Here is a 19,771-nt window from a genome sequence, read left to right on the forward strand (position 1 = left end):
ACTTAATATAACATTTGCAAGTTCTTCCATATTGTAGCATGAATCAGTACTTATCCTTTCTGGCTGAATAATAATTCCATTGTGTGGATAAATATACCACATCTTGTTCATCCAGTAATGGACATGTGGGTTGTTTCTACCTTTTGTACAAGTTTCTGTGTGAATGTATCTTTTCAGTTCTCTTGGGTGTGTCCCTGGGAGTGGAATTGCTGGGTCATATGGCAACTCTAGAACTTGTTGAAAGACTGCCAAGCTGTTATCCATAGCAGTGGATAGCCCACCAGCAGTGTACAAGAGTTCCAATTTCTCTTCTTCCTCACTAACACATTATTATTATTTAACTTTTTAAAAAATTCTAGCCATTTCTAGTGGGTACAAAATGTCACCTTATTATTTGCATTTTGACTTGGTTTTAATTTGCATTTCCCTAGTGACTAGTGATGTTGGGCAGCTTTTCATGTGCTTGTTGGCCACTGGAATGTCTTTAGAGAAAGATCTGCTTGACTCCTTTGCCTGTTTTTTCAGTTGGATTGTCTTTTTGTGGTTAACTTATAAGAGTTCTTTATGTATTCCAGATTACTAGACTTATCTATGATTTGCAAATATTTTATCCTATTCTTTAAGTTGTTCACTTTCTCAGTGGTAACTTTCAAAATACAGGTGTTTCATTTTGATGGAGTCCAGTTTGTCTGGCTTTTTCTTTGGTTTGTGTTTTAGGTATCATGTGTGTAAAATCATTGCCTGATTCAAGATGACAGGAAATTTAACAAGTTTTTAACAAAATTTAACATGAGTTTTATAGGTTAGTTCTTATATTTAGGTCTTTGACTCATTTTGAGTTAAAATTTGTATATGGTGTGAGGTAGGGGACCAACTTCATTCTTTTGCATGTGGCTATCCATTTGTCCCAGTACCATTTGTTGGAAAAAATTATTCTTTCCCCCATGGAGGTCTTGGTACCCTTGTCAAAAATCAGTTAAGCATAATATATGAGTTTATGTCTGGGCTCTCAATTCTATTCCATTGGTGTCCATTTCTGTCCTTGTGTCAGTATCACATGATATTGATTGCTGTTGCTTTGTACTAAGTTTTTAAAATTGGGAAGTGTGAGTCCTCCAACTTTGTTATTTTTCAAGAGTGTTTTGGCTATCCAAGGCCCCTTGCATTTCCATATGAATTTTAGGATCAGTTTCTCAATCTCTGCAAAAATGCCAGCTGGGATTTTGATCAGGATTATGCTGAATCTGCAGATCATTTTAGGTAGTAGTGTCATAACAGTATTAAGTCTTTAATCCATGAACAGAGGATGCCTTTTTATTTAATTTCTGTAGAAATATGATGGATTTTTTATTCTTGCAACCTTGCTGAACTCATTTACTAGCTCTAATAGCCTTTTAGTGGATGCCTTTGAATTTTCTATATAAGAGGTCATATCATCTGCAAATAGAGATAATTGAATGTTCTTTCTGATCTGAATGCGTTTTACTTCATTTTCTTGCTTAATTGTCCCTGGCTAGACCCTCCATTAGTGGAATGTTGAATAGAAGTGGTGCAAGCAGCATCCATGTGTTGTTCCTTATCTTGGGGGGAAAACTTTCAAACTATCACCATTGAGTATGATGTTAGCTGTGGGATTGTCATAGATGCCCTTTATCAGATTGAAAAAGTTCCTCTCTATTTCTAACTTGTTGAGTGTTTTTATCATGAGTTTTGGATTTTGTCAAATGCTTTTTCTGTGCCTATTGTGATTATTTTGTAGGTTTTGTCCTTTTTTGCATTAATGTATTACATTGATCAATTTTCATGTGTTGAGCCAACCTTGCCTTCCTGGGATATATCCCCAGGCAAGTGGTCACAGTGGGATTATGTTTTTATATGTTGCAGAATTTAGTTTATAGTATTTGCTGAGGGTTTATGCATCTGTATTCATAAGAGGTATGGATCTATAATTTTGTGATTTCTTTCTCTGGCTTTAGTATCTGTACTGCTGGCCTCATACAATGATTATGAAGTGTTTCCTCCTCTGCTGTTTTTTGAAAGAGTTTGAGAAGGATTGGTGTTAATTCTCATTTGTTTGGTAAAACTCACCAGTGAAGCCACCTGGCTCTGAACTTTTCCTTGTGGGAAGTTTTTTGATTACTGGCTCACTGTCTTTAGTTTTTACAGGTCTTTTCTATTTCTAGTTAAGTCAGTTCCTATGGTTTGCATCTCTGTAGGTAATTGTCCATTTCATCAAGTTTATTTTATTCATTGGCACATGATTGTCTATAAGGTTCCCTTGTAATCCTTTTTTATTCCTGCAGTGTAGGTAGTAATGTCCCCTCTTTCATCCCTGATTTTAGTAACTTGAGTCTTCTTTCTTTTTTGCTTGGTCAATTCAGCTAAAGGTTTGCAAATTTTGACCTTGTCAAAGAACTAACTTTTGGTTTCATTAATTTGCCAATTTTTCTATTTTGTATTTAATTAATTTTTACTCAGATCTTTGTTACTTTCTTCTGCTGCTTGGTTTGGGCCTAGTTTTTTCTTTCTCTTTTTTTCTCAAAGTGGAAAAACTTCAGCTCTTTCTCCTTTGTTAATATAATTATTTACAGCTATAAGTTTTCATTTAAGCACAGTTTTGCTCATCAATAGGGTTTTGGTATATTGTGGGTTTTATATCAGTTATCCCAATTTTTTTTTCTAGTTTCCCTGTGATTTCTCTTTTGACCCATTTGTTGTTGAGGGGAGTATGTTGCTTAAATGCCACATCTTTGTGAATTGCCCAAATTTCCTTCTCTTACAGATTTCTAATTTCATTACATTGTGGTTGGAAATATACTTTGTATGATTTCAATCATTTTAAATATATTGAGGCTTGTTTTATTACCTAACATATGGTCTGTCTTGGAGAATGTTCCATGTTCACTTGAGAGAAATACATATTCTGCTATAGGGTGGAGTGCTCTGTAGATGTCTGTTAGCTCTAGTTGTTTAATAGTGTTGTTCAATTTTCTTGTTCCTCTTTTATCTTCGATCTAGCTGTTCTGTTATTGAAAGTGGAGTACTGAAGATTCCAATGATTATTGTTAAATCTATTATTGTTTCTCCCTTCAATTATGTCAGTTTTTGCTTTATGTATTCTAGGGCCCTGTTGTTAGGTGCATGAGTAAGTTAAAGGATTTTCAGAAGCCGCAGAGGTTATTTAGTACATCTTTATCCCTTGAGATTCACTGGTTCAGTGGCTCTCCTGATATTTCCAGCCGACTCTGTATGCTAGAGAATTCACCTGAGTGTTTAACCTTATTCTCTAGAGCAGGCTGTGTTGAGGTTGGCTTCTTCCTCAATACCTACAAAATATTTTTTTCTTCTAGCAGTATTTTCATAAGTTAGTAAGATAGTTCCTCCCCACCTCACTTTATTCCAGTAAAAATTAACCTAGTTTGTTCCCTTTGCTCTCCTTCCCATTTATGGTGAGTTGTGATTTCCCTTCATAAGCAGGAGATGTAAGAGTGTTTAATGACAATGCTACTGTCTCTATTAATGTGCTTTTGCCTTTTCACATTGTTTCAAGCCCTAGCAGAGAGTAAGTAGTAGGTGCTTTTCAGAGCCAAATACAGAATTTTTACAAGAGCTAAGAAATGAAATGAGTGAATTAACAAGATGGAGCTTTCCATCAGTCTTAGGAAAGATTTGTCATCTGCCGTTGAAATTTGAACCTACCATTTTATGGCTTTGAAGTTTAACTGGCATCATTAAGTTTTTATGTTTCAATTAGTCTTGGTCTCTGTTAACTCTGAAGGCGGTATGTTGTATATGTGTGCACGTGTTTGCACGTGTTATCCTTTACATGGACTTTGGTTCCTTAGGATCAGAGTTCAAATTATCATCCAAAGGCAGTTGCTTATTTCTTCACAGTCACAGCGCTACCAACAGTGAAGTCAGCTTTATGAATAGAAGAAATGTATGAAGTTGAGTTTACTTGTTTACTTGTTTACTACTTTAAAAATTGTTTACTACTTGTTTACTTGTTTACTACTTTAAAAATTAGAAGATGACCAGAAATTAGTCTGGAACAGATTGATATTTCACTTTGAAGCCCTTACTGGAAAACTTTGTAATCCTGAAGAATTAGGTGGTTTTTGCTTTTTGTTTTCTACACATACCAAAAGTAAAAAGTGTTTCTCAAGAGTTTTATTTCAAGGAAGACTCAGTGTTTACAACAGACAAAAGGTGGGTAAGAATACAGTCTACAGTCCAAAGAGCCTCCATAGGAAAGCAGTTCCCTGATCATCTACCTGATGGCTTCAGACATTTATAGCCACTAAAGCCCCATGGGATTAAATCTAATTTCAGCCAGCTGGGTTGTAACTGTAGACTTTTTTTTTTTAACTGTAGACTTTTTAAATAGTTGAGAAAAGATCCTGATGGTTCTTTTGACTTTTTATCTACAAAAATATTCGGTTATGTTAAATTCCTTATCAGGACAGTTTAAGAATAGAACCTAATGGCAACAAATAGAACAAAGAATCCAGTCAAGATAGAAACTGCCATTCCAGAACTCTGCTGTGAAGCTGGGCAGGAAAAAACTAGCAGCCCCAGATCTCCCAGGATGTGGCAGGCACTATGCTGAGTGGTTTACATACATGATAATCTTTATCTTGGCAACATCCCAATCAGAGAAGGGATAGTTCTTTCTTCTTTTGCAAATGAAGAAACTTAGAGAATATCCAGAAACTTGGCCGGAGATTGCTCACCTATTAAGTGGCAAAGTCAGAAATGGAAGCAGCCCAGGGATAACGTTCCTAACCACCAGCCACCCTCCAGCCCTGAGACCATTGGGCCAGCATTTGGAAAGTGGGCATGGTTCTCACTCTTAAGGAATTCTAAGGTTCAGGGAAGAAACAGGACCATGAACAGAGGGAACTATTTGAGGGCTGAGCTAGTGCATGCATGCACGTACTCTTTCTGTGTACATGTGTGTATATACACACACTTTTTAAAGTTAATGATTAATCACAATAGCTAACATCTAGTGCTTACTATATGGTAGGCACTCACTCTTTTAAGCATTTCACACATTAACTCATTTAATCCTTGCAACAACCCTTTTGTTAACCCCCATGTTACAGACAAGGAAACAGGTTTAGAGAAATCCAGTAACTTACCACGGCTGTGTTCTTAAACCCCATTCTGTTTTGCACCTCAGAGAAGCTCATCAAGTGGCAGGGCAGATCATGGGGCATCCTGACCACGGGCCCTGTGTGCACAATGCTCAGTGGTAGGAAAGGCTGAGAACTATGATGGCTGGGGTCAAGGACACAAGCAGGTGAGAGGTGTCCTGGGCTGTTACAGACCGTGGCTTTTCCAGTGGGGAGCCTTAAGGAGGCTCATGCATTTTTGGAAAGTGTGAAATAGATGCAGACTGGAACCTAAAATTGAATAAATGGAGTCACTAAAGAAAGTAGGTAGAGGTGCTGGCTTAGAACAGCACGGCTCAGAAGCTGCTTTAGCACACAAGCCAGCAAGCAAGAAATAGGCTGGAAACAGGGCCTATGATGAGAAGATTCTAGAAACCCATGGGTAAGGAGACATCTAGGGAGAATTCACCCAGCACAGGAGAGCATCCGTACAGGAGAGCTGCACCAGTGCACCTGCAGACAGCTCAGAGAGGGGAAGCATTGTCTTTTCTGAGGAGTGGAAAAGGCAGGTAGAGGTCACAAGAGCGAGGGTGGCTGCCAAACCCGAGCATAGGCTGAGAAGGAGGGGTAAAAGCACACCCCAGTGATGAAAAGATGCCCAGGATGGGTGTGTAAAATTGGTGGCAAGAGCCTGGCCAGTCTCTGAGGGGGCTCCAAGAAACTGAAGAGAAATCTAGAAAGTCTGCAAAACATATCCAGTTCCCTTACTCTTGTTTCCTTTACCTTCAAGGTTTTCATACAAGTTCCTTTTGAGGAAAATACACGCTGGTCTTGCTGACCAAAGGGAAAGGGGTTCTCTCACCCTGAGTCTCTGCCCTCTGCCTCAAGATGGCGCCCTTCCCTGCGGAGGCCACCCCTAAGCTCAGGGTGCAGAGGCAGAAGTGGAGCGCTCAGCCGGAGGTGGCCCTGAAGTGACTTCTCCTTCCGAGAGGCTTCTTTACTCATGATCCCCACACCCCGCCACCACACACCACACACCACACATGGCTGAAACAAGACCAGCCTAAACAGGTGGACGGTGAAGGGTCTTTCAGAATTCAAAGGCACAACTTACTTTTTTTCAGACCCAGAAAGGCCGAATTTCTAGCACCTAGCTTCTGGTGACTTGTGTAACCTAACTACAGTAGAGGAGAGCTGCATCTTAGGGGTTGAGGAGGTTTATAGAGGCAAAAACGAAAGCGTAATCCCAATGGCATTTGAAACATCATTCAGATCCCGGTGCAGTGCCAACAAGTGGGACCCGAGACTGCAAATAGCTACAAAACATCAGAGTCCTGTCTCCACAGGGCAGGCGCTCCTGCTGCCGAGCAACAGGCAGAGTCACCAACACTCTTTAAACGTCATTTACTGCTAGGCAGGTATAAATGCCCCTTGGAACTCAGGCTCCCACATGGAACTGGGGTTCAGAGCGGAGTCCTGCTTAGCTGGGAGTCAGCACAAACAGCCAGGGACAGGTGAGGAGGTTCACAGCCACAGCAGAGAGAATTTAGCTTCCCATGGAGGCCTGGCCCTGCTAAGCCTGGGGCAAGACACTGAATTTCCATTGCCTCTCTGCATACCTCACCTACTCTGCCAGCTCGATGAATGGACACACAAAGCAGGCAACCCCTGGGTGTTGAGGTTGACGTGATCTGCACCACGTTCAAATGTGCGGTCCAGCAGCTGGGCTATGAGCCTGGACCAGCCCCCTTCCTGGCTGGGTCAGTCACATAGCCTCCTCCAGCCTCAACGTCTTGCCCCTGAGTTCAAGTCACAGTAGCAGCCATACAGAGCTGGGAGAGTGAGGACGGGGCTTGTGCAAGTGCCTGGCACATAGTATTCCCCAGTAGTATCTGTTGCTTCCTTCCGTATATGAAAAGCACTGATCCCTAAAAAGTGCCTCTGGGTGTTGGTGATGGGAAAGCCTTGCACAGGCGTCCTCCAGCCCAGGGAAGGCCCCGCCCTGCTGAGGTTTTGCAACTGGTCTTCTGTTCAATGTTCTGTCCACTGGGCACCACTGCCTTTCCCCCCTGTTCAGCCAGCACGCACTCATCTTCCTGGAGGCTACAGAGGTCCCAGGCCCAGGTGAGAACTCTAGCAGCCTTTTGAAAAGACTCTTGGAAAGGCTGTCTTGCCTCAAGCACCAATTCCTGATTTATAAGAAGAAAGCTTTATGTGAAAATTCTAGTCATTTATCACTTTCAATAGGCTGCAGCCACCAGTAAGCCTAAGGCATAGTGATAAAACAAAGCTGCGCCACGTAGGAGCAAATATATCTGCCTGATCTGGAGATAGGGCCTGCAGCAGGGGACTAGAAATAAGGAGAAAATAGAACACGAGGGCTCTGGGAAGGGGGATAGGAGACCCCCTCCCGCCCTCTGGAGCCTCACTCCAAGGGAATTCTTGATGCCTCAGGATAAAGAAGACTTGAGCATGGTCTAATTTCTATAAGAAGGCACAAGATACAGTTTTGTAGATTATACGGTAACATTAATTATAGGAACACGGGGAGGATTCTGTAGTGAGAGCAATCCTTATAATTTGCCGGGTCCTTCAGTTATCAAGCTGGTCTGTTGGTAATAGCATTCAAGTTGACTTGTCTGTCTTCACTGGTGTAATAATCTTTTTGGAATTTCTGGAAAAGAAAGAGAAGCAGTAGCAACATTGTGATTTTTTTTTTTTAATCAAAGTTGTTACCAACACCTTTGTAAAGTCCTTGGAAAGTTTTTAAATTTTAATTGAATTTTGATTGCCTTAGAAAAAGTATACCTTCTCATTTATTGTAGCCATTTCTTATACGGAATAAAAAGCTTAAATTGGTCGGGTTCCTGGGTGGCTCAGTTGGTTAAGTGTCCAACTTCAGCTCAGGTCATGATCTCACAGCTTGTGAGTTCAAGTCCTGCATCAGGCTCTGTGCTGACAGCTCAGAGCCTGGAGCCTGCTTTGGATTCTGTGACTCCTTCTCTCTCTGCTCCTCTCTCTCTCTCTCTCTCTCTCTCTCTTTCTCTCTCTCTCTCTCTCTCTCCCTCTCCCTCCCTCCCTCCCAAAAAATAAATAAACGTTAAACAAAAAAAACTTCAATCGGTCAATAGTATTGCATCTAAGGAATTTGAATTGTACTGATTAATTAAATTACCGACTAAATGCAATTATATTGGTTTTTTTTTTTTTTTGCAGTTTGATCATAACTACCATCTAAGGTATTTATGTGTTAAGAGTATAAAATTGTGGGGCACCTGGGTGGCTCAGTCAGTTAAGCATCTGACTTTTGATTTTGACTCAGGTCAAGATCTCATGGTTCATGGGATTGAGCCCCGCATCAGGCTCTGCGCTGAGCATCAAGCCTGCTTGGGATTATTTTATCTCCCTCTGTCTCTGCCTCCTCGTACTCTTTCTCATTCTCTCTCTCTCTCTCTCTTTCTCTCTCTCTCAACACACATAAATAAACATTTAAGAGTACAAAACTGAAAGATGCCTTTGCTTTGGATTCTGCTTTACCTGGATTCCAGCTCTAGCTTTATGATTTTGAGGTAGTTATTTCACCTCTGAGCATCCATTTTCCTCTCTCTGAAATAAGAATAACACATCTGTCTTGCAGTATTGTTGTGAAATTATACATAAATTTAAAATTTCCCCCTTCAACCCTTTTTCTTATACTTAAAAATCATCTTAAATTATTTTCCTGAATAAAATGCAAATGGTAAAAAAAAAAAAAAAAAGGCAAAATAGTACAAAAGGGTATAAGGTGAAGGTACATCTCCCTCCCACTCTGATGCAGTCCTCAGTCTTCTCCCAGCAATCTCTGTTGCCTAAGTTTTACGTGTGCACTTGCAGAGAGATTTTGTGCATATATAAGCATACTTTTTCATACATACCTTTATAATTGTTAGCTTAATCTACATATTGTCCTTCCCCAACAAAATCTCTTCTGCGCATAGTTTTAGAACAAGTTATCAATTGGTCACTGATCTATTAAATTTCCTTTAGCCCAAGGAAAAAAAAAAAAAAAAAAAAGACATTTTTCAGCCTTTCTGCCAAACAAAAGAATCCCTACCTTATACCTACAGAAGAGGGCCACAGATGACAGTGGGAATACGGTTATCCATAGCAACAAATTAGCATCAGGTATTTTTTTTTAATTTTTTAATGTTTATTTTAGAGAGAGACAGAGTGCAAGCAGGGGAGGGGCAGAGAGAGAGGGAGACACAGAATCTGAAGTAGGATCCAGGCTCCAAGCTGTCAGCACAGAACCTAACGTAGGGTTTGAACTCACAAACTATGAGATCATGACCTGAGCCAAAGTCGGATGCTTAACACACTGAGCCACCCAGGTGCCCCTAGCATCAGGTAATTTAAGAATGAATGTAACATCATTGAAGAAAACTTTATACCATTTAAGTCCAGAAGTCTCCAGACCTCACACTGTCGCAAGATGCTCTAACATTTACATTTGTAAGCAATTAGGACTTGTGCTTTTGTGAATGTTTTCTGTCTTCAGCTTAACCTTGCAAGGTTCTCCTAAATGGCTCTACTCTACAGTTTTCTGTTCCCTTTTTGCAACTACATCAACAACTCCCTTAAGTTTGCCTAAAATTTCTTCTCACAAAAGCTTGCAGTTTCAAAGCAGAGACAGGCTTCTTTGCTAGAACGGAATCAGAAAACAAGTACTTAACACAGTTTGAGACCAAGAATACAGGAAGCAATAGGTTTGCCAAAAAAGAACACATAGACTATAATTTTCTTCTTGCCCAGTATTTGGAGATTATTCCATATCAGTGCCTGTGGATCTGTCTGCCTCATTCTCTTTAATATTGACAGATGCTTTGTATATTGAATCAATTCTCAATTGATGAATATTTCAGTTGTTTTAAGTCTTTATAATCTTTACAAAGGCTGTATAACAACTAAAATCAATGATACACAGAAATAGCAATTGGTGGTTAATTTCTAGCTTCTTTTCTGTTTCCTTTTTTTCTTTAAGTTTATATACCACTTTTAGTAATCTCTGCACTCAGCATGGGGCTCAACCTCATGACCTCCAGATCAAGAATCATGCTTTTCCGGCTGAGCCAGCCAGACATAAATCCCTCTTTATGTCATGCTAGGGGAGTTCCAAGTTAAAACTATCTGGACACAAATTAGTGATGTGATCGGGATAGTGTGCATCCTAATCAATTCAATTCTGTAGAGTATTTGCTGGCATAATGTGAAAAGACAGAGATAAAATCCATCTGAATTGTACCCATAAGTTTATGGTCTGATTGGGGAAAAAAGATGTAAGACAGCAAATAGAAAAACACCATAATAATTAAAGTACTTACATTTTTCAGGGAATTACAAAGTCTCTTTTATTTTTTAATGGCATTAATCAATTTCAGGATTCTGAAGAAAACTTCTGAAAGATTGTAAGCCACATGAATGGGGGCTCTAAGTCATCAATAATAAGTTGATCACATTTCTGCTTCTGCTAATGTCATACTAGCTTGTACTTCCAACATCATACCAAGCACAACAGAGAATCTGGAAAAAGCATCTTTTTAATGTTCTATTTTAAGGCATTGAAGAGCTATCAGTGTGGTGAGAACTTGAGGAGCCAAGAACACAGAGGAAAGGGAAGTATGGCAATATGAACCCAATGTTCAACACTGCTTTTCTTTTTGAAGCATTTTCCAGTTGGTAAACAATGGCTGAGAAGTGACCAGAATGTGGGGGTGAATGACTGAGGAGAGCTCAGGCAGTCTTACTGGACTTGTGAGACAGTAACTTGGAGTTCAGAGCACACCAAGAACAAGGAGCCCTGATAAGCACCCTAGGCTTTCCACTGGGATCCCCAAAGGGCTATACCCTTGAACTAGATACAGGTTGAACCAGAATTTGACTAACACTCTCAAAGACTGAAGCCTGACTTTGAATCTGCTTAATTTCTAATTGGATGGAAGGATATGACCATAGCCTAAGTGATATGTCCCTTCCCAATAGAAAATCCTCCAGAGGAGGATACCACCAGCAGCAGCCTCAGATTATCTCTACAGTTTTCATATGTACTGTCCAACAAGCCATCAAAAATACCAGACATACTAGAAGACCAAACAACCAAAAAACAGGAAAAACAAAAAATAGTAGATCCACAGAAATACAAATATCAGAAATATAATAGACTTTAAAATAACTTCAAGTATGTACAGGAAACTGATAACAAGATGGATAATTTCAGAAATAATGGAAGCAGCAAAAAAAAAAAAAAAAAAAAGATAAATGGAAATGTGAGGACTGAAAGTAGGAACCTCACAGAAGGTTTAATATCAACTTAAATATAACTGAAGAAAGGATTTGTGAACTGGAGAACAGGTCAGGAGAAAATATTCAACCTGAAGCACAAAAGGAAAAAGAGAAAGAAAATACAAAAAAGGTCACAAGAGAATTTAGATGATGATGACAAAAAATCTAACATACATGTAATTCAGGTTATAGAAGGAAAAGAGATAGATTGAGGCAGAAGCAATATTAGAAGAGAACATGGCTGAGAATTTTCCAAAACTGACAGAGACATCAAACCACAGATTCAAGTAAAACACACCAACATATGTCATTGTAAAACAAAAAAGAAAAGCAAAAACTTTAAAGCAGAGAAAAAAGATATATTACTGCTTTTTTTTAAATTTGTTTTTAATGTCTTTATTTTTGAGAGAGAGAGATACAGAGAGAGACAGAGTGTGAGTGGGGGAGGGACAGAGAGAGAGGGAGACACAGAGTCCAAAGCAGGCTCTAGGCTCTGAGCTGTCAGCACAGAGCCTGATGCGAGGCTCGAACCCATGCACCGCGAGATCATGACCTGAGCTGAAGTCAGACACTTAACCAACTGAGCCACTCAGGTGCCACAATATATTACTGCTTTTTGATTGAGAAGAAATTCACATAACATCAAGTTAACCACTTTAAAGTGAATAATGGCACTTAGTATATTCACAGTGTTGTGTAACCACCGCCTCTGTCCAGTTATAAAAAGCTTTTATCACCCCAAAAAGCAAACCTCTGCCTATTAAGTAGTCCTCCTCATTCCACCTTCCCCTCCAGCCCCAGGAAAATACCTATCTGTGTTCTGTCTGTGGATATACCTATTCTAGATCTGCCATGTAAATGGAATCATACAAATTATGTCATCTTTTGTCTGTCTTCTTTCACTTAGCATGATGTTTTCAGGAACCATCCACATTTAGCATGTACTTCATGCCTTTTTATGGCTAATAGTCCATTGTGTGTGTGTGTGTGTGTGTGTGTGTACATATATACACACTATAATTTGTTCATCCACTCATCCATTGATGGACATTTGGGCTGCTTCCACCTTTTGGCTATTGTGAATAATGCTGCTCTGAATTAGTGTACAAGAATCTGTTTGCATCTCTCTCTCCAATTCTTTTAGGTATATACCTGGGTGTGGAATTGCTGGGTCCTATTGGTCACCATGCCCACCATCAATGTACAAGAGTTCCAGTTTCTCTACATCTTCACCAACACTTGCTGTTTTCTTTAAAAAAAAAGAAAAAAAAAGTCATTTCAAGGCTTAGGTCTTGAACTCAGGGTTGTGAGTTCAAGCTGTGTACTGGGCTCTGTGCTGGGCGTGAAGCCTACTTTAAAAAAAAAAAAAGACAAAGTACACAATTTTAATTTTGATTGAGTCCAATTTGTCTGTATTTTCTCTGGTAGCTTGTGCTTTAGGTGTCATATCTAAGAAACAATTGCCTAATTCAAGGTCACAAAAACTTTCAACTGTAGCTCTTACATTTAGGTGTGTGATCCGTTTTGGGTTAATATTTATGTATTAGTGTGAGGTAAGGGTCCAACTTCATTCTTTTGCATGTGGATATCCATTTGTTCCAGTACTTTTGGAAGAGATTATTCTTTCTTCTTTCCCCCTTTGAAGGGTCTTGGCACCCTTGTTAAAATACGAGCAGAGGTATCTGAGTGGCTCAGTTGGTTGAGCGTCCGATTTCGGCCCACATCATGATCTTGTGGTCTGTGAGTTGGAGCCCCACATCGGGCTCTGTGCTGACAGCTCAGAGCCTGCAGCCTGTTTCAGATTCTGTGTCTCCCTCTCTCTCTGCCCTTTCCCCATTCATGCTGTCTCTCTCAAAATAAATAAATGTTAAACAAAATTTTTTAATTTAAAAAAACGTAATATATGAGTTTGTACACTCTCAATTGTACTTCATTGATCTATCTTTATGCTAATGCCACACTCACTATATTACCGTACTTTTATAGTAGCTTTGAGATCAAGAAGTATGAGTCCTCCAGCTTTGTTTTTCCTTCTTCAATATGAGATATGTTACTTTTAAAGTAGCAATAGAACTGATAGAACTGATAGCAATAGACTGATAGTTGGTGTCTTGACAAACAATGAAAACCATAAAACAGTGATGTGAAGTGTTAGCGGGGAAAAAAGCCCTCTCAACCTAAATACCTAGGAAAAAATCCATCAGAAATAAATACGTATAAAATAATTCACAAGGATGAAAAGTACAGCATAGGGAATACAGTCAATAATAACTGTAATAACTTTGTGTGCTAACAGATGGTAACTACACTGTGGTGAGCATTACATAATTTGTAGAGTTGTTGAATCACTCACTGTTGTACATCTGACACCCATATAACATTGTATGTCAAGTATACTTCAGTAAAAAATAAAATAAATGAAATGCTTTGTTCCAAAAATAATGAATAAAAAAGCAGACAAACAAGCCATTTTCCAACAAACAGAAATACTGAGAGGGAATTCTTCAGGAGGAAGGACAGTTATTCCATACGGGAACATGGAGGTGCGGGAAGATTAAAGAGAGAGAAAATGGTAGATATTGGTTAACCTGAATGACAGTTGATGTATAAAACTCTCAGTAGTGATGTCCTGTGGAGATCACCTGACATCAGTTGCACAAAAGGTAGAAGAGGGTAAAAGTGCTCTTTAGATATTTGCATTGCCCAGGAGTAAGTAAAAATACTGATTTGTATTAAGACTTTAATAAATCAAAGATACATGTTGTGATCAGGGTGACAACTAAAAACAGTAGTAAAATAGTCTCTAGACTAGCACAGCCACTGAAAGAGTAGGAAAATAATATATAATAAACTTATAGAGGGAAAAATAGAATGACAAAATTATCCAAAAGAAGAAATATTTTTTTAAAATAGAGGAGGGAGGCCTGGGTGGCTCAGTCAGTTGAGCGTCGACAGTTGATGTCGGCTCATGTCATGATCTCACGGTTTGTGAGTTTGAGGCCCGTGCTGGGCTCCACACTGACAGTACAGAGCCTGCTTGGGATTCTCTCTCTGTCTCCCAGTCCCTACCCCGCTCATTTTCTTTCTCTCTCTTTCTCTTTCTCTCTCTCCCTCTCCCCCTTTCTCCCTTTCTCAAGATAAATACACTTTAAAAAATTGCTTAGGGGCACCTGAGTGGCTCAGTCAGTTAAGTGTCCCAACTTCGGCTCAGGTCACGATCTTAATGGCTCGTGGGTTCAAGCCTCATGTCAGGCTCTGTGCTGACAGCCCAGAGCCTGGAACCTGCTTCAGATTCTGTATCTCTCTCTCTGCCCCTTCCCCATTCACCTTCTGTCTCTCTGTCTCTCAAAAATGAATAAACATTAAAAAAAACTTTTTCAATTGCTTAAAAAATAAAAATAGGGGCGCCTGGGTGGCTCAGTTGGTTAAGTATCTGACTTACACTCAGGTCATGATCTCACAGTTCACGGGTTCAAGCCCTGCATCAGGCTCTGTGCTGACAGCTCAAAGTCTGGAGCCTGCTTGGGTTTCTGTGTCTCCCTCTCTTTCTGCCCCTCCCCCCCCCCGTCTCTCTCAAAAATAAACATTAAAGGGGCGCCTGGGTGGCTCAGTCGGTTGGGCAGCCGACTTCGGCTCAGGTCATGATCTCGCGGTCCGTGAGTTCGAGCCCCGAGTCGGGCTCTGTGCTGACAGCTCGGAGCCTGGAGCCTGTTTCAGATTCTGTGTCTCCCTCTCTCTGACCCTCCCCCGTTCATGCTTTGTCTCTCTCTGTCTCAAAAATAAATAAACGTTAAAAAAAATAAAATAAAAATAAACATTAAAAATAAAAAAGAGGAAAGGAACGTGGAACAGGAGGGGCAAATAAAAAACAATAAAATGATAAATTTAAATCTCAATTTGTCAGTAATGAATATAAAATGATTACTCAAATACAAAGATAGACTAGATTTAAAATTTATAAACACATATGCACATCTATATGTGTGACACTTCTTTAAGGAGGCGGGACTGTTGAAAATACAATGATAGAAAAATATAGATCATGTAAACATTAACCAAAAGAAAATCATTGCTGTATAAATGTCAGACAAATATGCCTTAAGATAAAGAGGGACAGGGGCGCCTGGGTGGCGCAGTCGGTTGAGTATCCGACTTCAGCCAGGTCACGATCTCGCCCTCCGTGAGTTCGAGCCCCGCGTCGGGCTCTGGGCTGATGGCTCGGAGCCTGGAGCCTGCTTCCGATTCTGTGTCTCCCTCTCTCTCTGCCCCTCCCCCGTTCATGCTCTGTCTCTCTCTGTCCCAAAAATAAATAAACGTTGAAAAAAAAAAAAAAAGATAAAGAGGGACATCTCATAATGATGAAAAAGCTAATCCAACAATTATTAAATTTATGTACCTAATATATGCTCAAAATATATGAAGCAAAAATTGACATCTAAAAGAACTAACAATTCCAACATCATATATTGGGAAGTTTATACACATCTGTTTTTAACAAGCAAATACTCGTCAAGGATCTAGATTTGAACAACACCATTAACAAGGATGTAATTGACATATATATAGCACTCATCAACTACAGGATATATATTATTTTCAAGTGCATATAAATCACTTACTAAAATAGACCATGTACTGGGAGATAAAGCAAATTTCAACAAACATATAAGATTGAAATCATATAGAGTACGTTTTCTAACCAGTGAAATTAAGTTAAAAATCAATAATGAAACGGTAATTAGAATGATCCCTAGACGTTTGGAATCAAGTAATATACTACCTTTTTTTAAGATTTTATTTTTTTAATCTCTACACCCAATATGAGGCTCAAACCCACAACCCCAAGATCAAGAGTGTATGCTCCACCCACTGAACACACCAAGCACCCCTCAGTTAATATATTTGTAGGGGTGCCTGGGTGCCTCAGTAGGTTGAGTGTCCGACTTCGGCTCAGGTCGTGATCTCACAGTTTGTGAGTTCAAGCCCCACATGTGAGGGTCACTGTTGTCAGCATGGAGCCTGCTTCGGATCCTCTGTCCCCCTCTCTCTGCCCCTTCCCCACTCAAGCTCTCTTTCTCTCAAAAATAAATAAATATTAAAATAGATATGTATATATATATTTCTGTATATATATATATGTTTCTATATATATATTTCTAAAAAGCTTATAAGTCAGAAAAAATTGCAGTGGAAATCATTTTAAAATGTTTAATTGAATATGGATATAAATATGACATATCAAAATTTGTGTGATACCAGTAAAGTCGTTTAGAGGAAAATCTGTGACCTAAAATGCATATATTAGAACAGAAAAAAGCTAGAACTCAGTGTTCTAAGCATTCCTCCCAAATAAAAACCAGCAAACTAAATCAAATGAAGAAAATAATAAAGATCATAGATGAATTCAATGGAAAACAAATCTACAATAGAAAAAAATCAACCAAGCACAAAGTTGTTTCTTTAAAAAGGCTAGTAATAAAACTAACAAATCTCTGCTATCAAGATAAAAGACCCAAATGACCAATATAAGGGATGAAAAGGGGGTATCACTATAGAGCCTACGCATGAAAATAAATAATAATAAAGTTTATAAAAATAGAAAATAGAATGGTGGTTACCAGGGCTGGTGGAAGGAGGGAAAAGGAAGTTGTTTAATGGATACAGAGTTTCAGATTTGCGAGATGAAAAGTTCTGGAAATATGTTTCACAGCAATGTGAATACACTCAACACTATTGAACTATATACTTAAAAATAGTTAAGATGGCAAATTTCATATTCTGTGTTTTTTACAATAAAAAATTATAAAAGGATATTATGACAACTTTATGTTAGTAAATTCTGAAATTTAAATGAAACAGACAAACCCCTGAAAAAATGCAAAGTACCAAAATTGACACAAGAAAAAATTGGAAATTTGAATTCTATATCTAGGCAATAAATTAAATCAGGAGTTTAAAAATCTTCCCCCAGAGAAAAGCTCTAGGCTTACATGGTGTCAGTGGTGAATTCTCTCTAACATTTCAGGAGGAAATGACACCAATCTTACACAGATTTATCCAGAGAAGAGAAAAAGAAGAAAACTTCCCAAGACTTTCATTGAGACTAGTATACCATTACTACCAAATTATAAAAAAGGATATTACCAAAAAAAGGAAAAATTACAGGTTAATTTCTTTTATGATTACAGATGCAAATACACTAAATAAAATATTAGCTCAATGAATCTGACAATATATAAATAGGAAAAAATTGCAACCAAGTTGGATTCATTAAAAACTGCAAGGTTAGGAGAGCCTGAGCGGCTCAGTTGGTTGAGCATCTGACTCCTGATTTCTGCTCAGATCATAATCTCACTGTTCATGAGTTCGAGGCCCACGTCAATCTTAGCACTGATAGTGCAGAACCTGCTTGGGATTCTTCCTCTCCCCCTCTCTCTCTCTGACCCTCCCCCACCTCAAAATAAATAAATAAACAAAATTTTTTAAAAACTGCAAGGTTGAAAATCAGTGTGATTCAACACAGTAACAATAAAAGTGGAAAGTCATGTTTAATAGATATAGACAGAGCACTTGTTAAAAATTCAACATTCATTCCTGATTTTAAAAGAATGTTTAGGGCACCTGGCTGGCACAGTCTGAAGAGCATGATCTCAGGGTTGTGAGTTCAAGCCTCACATTGGGTGTAGAGATTACTTAAAATTAAAAAAGAAAGGAAGGAAAGGGAAGGGAAGAAAGGGACGGAGGGAGGAAGGAAGGGAGGGAAGGAGCGAGGGAGAGAGCAAGCAGAAAGGGAGAAAGAGAGGGACAAGCGAAGAAAGGAAGAACATTCAGCAAACTAGAAAAAGAACACTTCCTTAACCTAATGTGTATTTTCAAAACTACAGCAAGCATCATATTTAATGATGAAATATTAAAAACTTTTCCCTAAGATTGGAAATCAGGATACCTGTTGTGACTATCTCTTTCAATATCATATTAGCAGTGTTAGCCATTATGCTAAAGGAACCAAAAATATAAAAGATGTGAGGATTGGAAAGGAACAAATAAAACTTACTACTTATAGACAACATAGTCGTATATATAGAAAATCCAAAAGATTCCACAAATAAACTCTTAAAATGAATAAGTAAATTTAGCAGGGTTAATTGTGCTTCTGTATACCAACAATAAGCAAATAAAATGAAAATTTTTAAAAGGTACCATTTACCAAGGCATCAAATAAACATCAAATACTGATGAATAAATCTAAAAGAAAATGTGCAAGCCTTCTACACACAAAAAAGTATTAAGCATTATAGAGAGAAATAAATGAGTATACCAGATTGATAGTGTGTAAGACTCAATGTTGTAAAGATGTTAATTCTTCCCAAATTGATCTATAGATTCACTGCAGTTTTTTTTTTTAAGTTTACTTATTTATTTTGAGAGAGAGAGCATGTGCTCAAGCTGGGAAGGGACAGAGGGAGTGGGAGAGGGAGAATCCCAAGCAGTCTCCTCGTGGAGCTTGGTCTACGAGATCATGACCTGAGCTGAAATCAAGAGTTAGTTGCTTAACCAGCTGAGCCACCCAGGTGCCCCTAGATTCACTGCAGTTTTCATCAGATCCCAGTAGGGGTGTGTATGTGTGTGTGTGCATGTAACTTGGCAAACTGATTTATAAAATTTATGTGGAAATGAAAAGAGCCAAGAATAGCAAGACAATCGTAAAGAATGATAAAGTGAGAGGACTTATAGAAATGATGTTAAGACTTTTTATAAAGGTATGGTAATTAAGACTGAGTTATTGATGGAAGGATGGACAAATAGCTTAGCAGAGCAGTATATAGTCCCAAACAACCATGCATTTTATCGACACCTGATTCACATCAAAGGTAACACTGTATAGCAGTAAAGATAAAAACAGGCTTTTCAATAAATGGTGCTGGGTCAACTGAATATCTATAAAGAAAAAATGAATCCAACTTCATACCACACTCAAAAATTAATTTGAAATAGAGCATAGACTTAAGTGTGAACGGCAAAACAATGAAGCTTCTAAACAATCTTCAAAACCTTAGGATAGGCAAAGATTTCTTAAACAGGACTCAAAAAGCCATATAATAAAAGTGTGGTCCACACTAAAATGAAGAAATTCTGTTAATCAGAATACATTATTTTGGAAGAAGACACCTGCAGTACTTATATCTGACAAAGGATGTCTATTCAGAAAAAAAAAAGAAAAGAAAAAATGACTGACTACCTGATGGGGAAATTAGCAAAATAAACATACAGGCATTCTGCACAGCAAAGGAAACCATCAACAAAATGAAAAGGTTACCTACTAGAGACCTCAGGAA

General features: G+C 38.6%; 1 protein-coding gene across 1 annotated transcript in view; it reads left to right on the forward strand.

Annotated features, from left to right (window-relative positions):
- Nucleotides 1-19,771, forward strand: part of RNF130 (ring finger protein 130) — a 143,340-nt gene that overhangs the window by 110,059 nt on the left and 13,510 nt on the right. The gene's annotated exons all lie outside the window — the stretch shown is intronic.

This window comes from Leopardus geoffroyi, chromosome A1, assembly GCF_018350155.1.
Source record: "Leopardus geoffroyi isolate Oge1 chromosome A1, O.geoffroyi_Oge1_pat1.0, whole genome shotgun sequence".
Lineage (NCBI taxonomy): Eukaryota > Metazoa > Chordata > Mammalia > Carnivora > Felidae > Leopardus > Leopardus geoffroyi.